Source organism: Podarcis raffonei, chromosome 14, assembly GCF_027172205.1.
Source record: "Podarcis raffonei isolate rPodRaf1 chromosome 14, rPodRaf1.pri, whole genome shotgun sequence".
Classification (NCBI taxonomy): Eukaryota; Metazoa; Chordata; class Lepidosauria; order Squamata; family Lacertidae; genus Podarcis; species Podarcis raffonei.
Window position 1 is genome coordinate 7510762 of NC_070615.1, and position 4849 is coordinate 7515610.

Sequence of the window (4849 nt, forward strand, 5' to 3'; positions counted from 1 at the left end):
AAGTCTACACAGGCCCTTTGATTGTGGGAAAGATTCTATTGACCAAACCTTTCCTGGGTTTTCTCTCCTCCATTATCACAGGAGTATTAAAATTTGCAAATAAAACAAAACAGCAGAGCTCCTGGGCCACTGATGGTCTCCTCATGAGTGGATGGCACTAGCTTCTGGGCCAGAGCTTATTATCTCAGGGAAACCCCCACCCACACCAGTATACTCATTCTGATCAGGAAAGCTCAATAGATTTTATTTTTATTATTTATTGAATTTATATACTGTCCTATACCCAGAGGTCTCAGGGCGGTTCACAGGATGAAAACATCCTGACATCCCTCTGTGGCTACTTTATGAACAAGGAGGGGAGATCCGATCAGAACTCCTTGCATGGTATCTGCATTGGCTCTGCTATTATGAGCTTTTTCTATGGAAGGGATTGTTGGTTTAGGTTTACATCCCCGCTTATTGGGGCAGTTTTAGAATCTGCTGGAACATACACTGACCCTTATTTTTTTAAAAAAATGGTAAACGGAACGCAAGGTGTCCGTAACTTGATGCGTACATTTGACGCCCAAACCTCACCGTTTCCAGGAGGCGTTGGAAACGGCCAACCTTTCCCTTGCCCAGCGCCGAGGGAAGCGAGAGGAAGCTGGGGCACCGCTTGGAGGCGCTGCGGTGTACGAAGCGGCTCCCACGACGGCTCTGCCACCTCAGGAAAGCGGCGGCGGCGGCCGCGGGGGAGGCCCTCGCCTCTACCCTTCAGCTTTCGAGCCAAGAAAGCCGGGAAGAACCCGACGGGCGGGAGACGTTGACTACAACCTCTCCGACCACCTCGGAGGAAGGGGCCGGAGCAAGGCCCTCAGCCGCCGACCAAGGGCCGCGAGCAACGCGCCGCCTCAGACGCCCCCTCGACGGCCAACCGTCTCCTCACATTCAAATCAAGCGCGCGAGACAGACAGCAACGACCGCTCTCGGAAGGGGCGGAGCTAGAATACGAGGTGCAACGTCAGCACGGCGGCGTGCTCAGCCCAGGATGGGCGGGGCGATGAAAGTGACTGTAGAGCCTGCAAAAGTGTAGAGTGGCGCAACGCCTCACCTAGGCCACGAGGAAAGTACAAGAGGCCCCTTTTATCTTTAGGGTTTTTTTGTTTTTTTTAGTTTCTGAGGGTTTTCCTGCTGCAATCGAGAGGTGGATTCGTTTATATAAAACGCCTCCCTCCAGGCTCGCCCTATCCCCAGGCAGCCCGGCGTCTGTCTGAAAGCAGAGGGCACCCTAGAGCGCAGGCGCGCGTCTTGAGAGCAGCCGCGCTAAAGCGCATGCGTTCAAAAGGAGGGCGGTGAAAACGATTACGGCCACTCATAGCTCGAGAACGAATGACATCATTGACTGTGACACTGAAGAGAGCGGCTGCGTCCTTCGTTCTCGTCTTCCTTGGTAGCTCGCCGTGATCGTATAGTGGTTAGTACTCTGCGTTGTGGCCGCAGCAACCTCGGTTCGAATCCGAGTCACGGCAGGAAGGCAGTTATTTTTCTTTTCTTTTTAATGGCTCAAAGGGAGGTTGGTTTTGCTTAATTGTGTTTTTGTAACGTGGAACGTAAGCATTGCTCCCAAATGCCAGGCCAGACTCGATTAGCGGGAAGGCATTTGGAGACGCAATGGTGTATCTGAGTTAGGGCTGAATCGAGCTGTGCGATTTATTTTAGTTTTTTACGGCTAACAGAGCGGTTGGTTTGTTTTCATTTGTGTCTTTATAATGCAAAAACTTAGCGTTGCACCCGGATTCCAAGCATGGCACCAGATTAGACTTGGTTTATGCAGGTACTGTGTATTTATGCTCTTTTGAGATTGCTGCACACATGATTTCCATTCGTAGCATTGTTGCATTATAGCCTGCTCCAGCCCCAAAGAGCGGCCTTAGCAGCAAATGCTACTAACAGAACGAATTTTATTAAAATGCAATTACATTTGACCCACAAAGACCAGCCTAAACAGATCTTGTTTGTCAGGAAAAAAAGAAAAGAAAGTTTACAAAACACACACACACCTAGGGTGGCACACAACATTGCAATGGTCAGGCTTAGGCTTGGCTGGGTCCTCAATCGAAAGGACTTTCATAAAGAGAATACTGTAGGGACACACAGCTATCTGTTCCCTGCATTCATGCTTTTGGGGGCATCTCCAGATCAGACTCTCCTGATGCCCTCTGTCTGGGGATGTTCTCAAGGAAAGCATGAAAACTTTAATTGGTTGAAGAGGTGGCTGCCAGGCTCCTTCAAACTGGTTGGATAGTCAGCTTGCATTGCACAGATCTTGAACCAACACTGTCCGTCTGTTTCTGGGCTCAAATCAAGTGCTGTTTTTATCATGAAGTCCTAAACCGCCTAGTAACAGAATATTTCAAGAATAGTATTCTTTCATATAAATATGCTGGAAAACTTTATTTATCTTGTAGGAGGACTCTGCTTTGGGTCCCCTGCCTCTGAGATCTAGGGGTAGGCAACACAGGCATACAGTGGTACCTCGGGTTACATACGCTTCAGGTTACATACGCTTCAGGTTACATACGCTTCAGGTTACAGACTCTGCTAACCCAGAAACCAGTAGGAGAACACTTCAATCTCCCAGGACATTCTATACAAGATCTCAAAGTAGCTGTTTTACTACAAAGGAATTTCAGAAATAGACTGGAAAGAGAAGCTGCTGAATTGCAACTCATTACCAAACTTAAAACCATGGAGAGACCTGGTCTGAACAAAGACATTGGATTCTTATCTCATTATACATGACAAAGCCATTTTTCACCTTCTCACCCCTTGCTTTTTCCTGTAAGACCTATTGCAGTCGTTAAGAGTCGTCAACAGGCTCATCACAGCTATCTGCCAATCACCCATTCCCACCACCCTTCTGAGTAATACCCCTCCCCACCTTCTCACTATATAGAAGGATCTGGCAACTTCTGTTTCAGTGTATCTGAAGAAGTGTGCATGCACACGAAAGCTCATACCAAGAACTAACTTAGTTGGTCTTTAAGGTGCTACTGGAAGAAAAAAATTTTTTTGTTTTGACTAGGGCAGACCAACACGGCTACCTATCTGTAACCAGAAATAGTGCTTCAGGTTAAGAACTTTGCTTCAGGATGAGAACAGAAATCGTGCTCCGGCAGCGCAGCGGCAGTGTGAGGCCCCATTAGCTAAAGTGGTGCTTCAGGTTAAGAACAGTTTCAGGTTAAGTACAGACCTCCGGAATGAATTAAGTACTTAACCTGAGGTACCACTGTACTGCATTTGTGAGACTCCTGCTGCAGGCTGTCCATTATCCACTCAACAGCTGAAACAAAAAATTATTTTCATTTATTTACTCACTTCCCATAAAATATCTCAAGTAGGTTACGGTTACGATAAATATATCACTGTACGTGGCATTTTACAGGTGCAAGAGTCCTATGCCCTGAGGAGCATACAGTCTAAAACCTGGCACAGAAGAAACAACAGGGGAAGTCGAGGCAGGGATAAACAGGGGAAGAATACATGGCTGTCAAATGTGCTCAGGTTTGGTGTTGGAAGATGAACACATTTTCATATAATGTATTGAACGCACGTGAGTGGAGCAGTGGGTTTTCATGCACCATCTCCAATGCATGCACCAACTCGGCATGTTCAGCTTTGTGCATGTGCACAGAAGTTGCACATGTGTGATCCGAAACACTCTGGTGATGTATCAGGAATCTCAGGAAGCCTGTTTTTCCAGTGTTCCTGGTCATGTGCCCAGAATCTAAGGGCAGGTTTAGCTGAGCAATACATGGCAGGCAAGAGTGAAAATGGTGTGCGTTATGCTTCTCTCTTTCCCGCCCCCATCTTTCCATGCATTCAATATAAAAGGGGTATATTCTATGCATGTGCATTAACAGCAAAATCCACACCTGTTGGGACTGTACACACCATACATTGAAAATACCTCTCCCCCCTAAAAAAGAATCTTGGGTACTCTAATTTATGCCTCGCAGCATAAACTATGGTTTCCATGATTCTTCAGAGGAGATGCAATGTGCTTTCAATGTATGGCGTGTGCATGCAGCTAAGTCCCACAGAGCTCAATGCATGTCAAGGTACACACAGCTGCAATCTGGCATGTCCTTACTAGAGAACAACTCTCCTCTGATTGCAACTTGTCTAGGGTTGTGACGCCACACTCCAATCCCACATATTTACCCTGGGAGTGAATGGGGTTTTCTTCTGAGTAGTTCCGTACGGGATCTGATTGCATGTGCGCTAGATTTCACTGTGTATAAGGCAGTCCTTGGAGCAACCCCACAATTGCCTACCCTTGGCTCCCATAGGTTCAGGTCGGGGGTCACAAGCAAGAGACTTCAGCCAGGAGATAGAAGCAAAACAGCGGCCAGTAGGCCTGATCTTTATTGTTGCAACAAGGCTTCAAACTACCACACAGAAGATGCAGAGAGAAGCCCCAAACAATGGTTACATCAGTACAGTGGTACCTTGGGTTAAGAACTTAATTCGTTCTGGAGGTCTGTTCTTAACCTGAAACTGTTCTTAACCTGAAGCACCACTTTAGCTAATGGGGCCTCCCGCTGCCACTGTGCCACTGCCGCATGATTTCTGTTCTCATCCTGAAGCAAAGTTCTTAACCCAAGGTACTATTTCTGGGTTAGCGGAGTCTGTAACCTGAAGCATCTGTAACCTGAAGCGTCTGTAACCCGAGGTACCACTGTATTTTATAGTTTCCCAAAGTTTCCCATTTCCGGAAGCATCATCAAGACATCACAGATATGTCACAGAAAAAGTTGTGGTCTCAGGTAGAACCTGAGATCCAGGCATGGCCCTGTCACTCAAATAT

The 4849-nt window shown here is 47.1% G+C and overlaps 1 non-coding gene across 1 annotated transcript; it reads left to right on the forward strand.

The window, feature by feature from the left end:
* The first annotated feature begins 1436 nt into the window (after nt 1-1436).
* On the forward strand, nt 1437-1508 carry TRNAH-GUG (transfer RNA histidin (anticodon GUG)). Its single transcript has one exon. It is a non-coding gene; the product is annotated as a tRNA-His (tRNA).
* Nucleotides 1509-4849: the final 3341 nt, after the last annotated feature.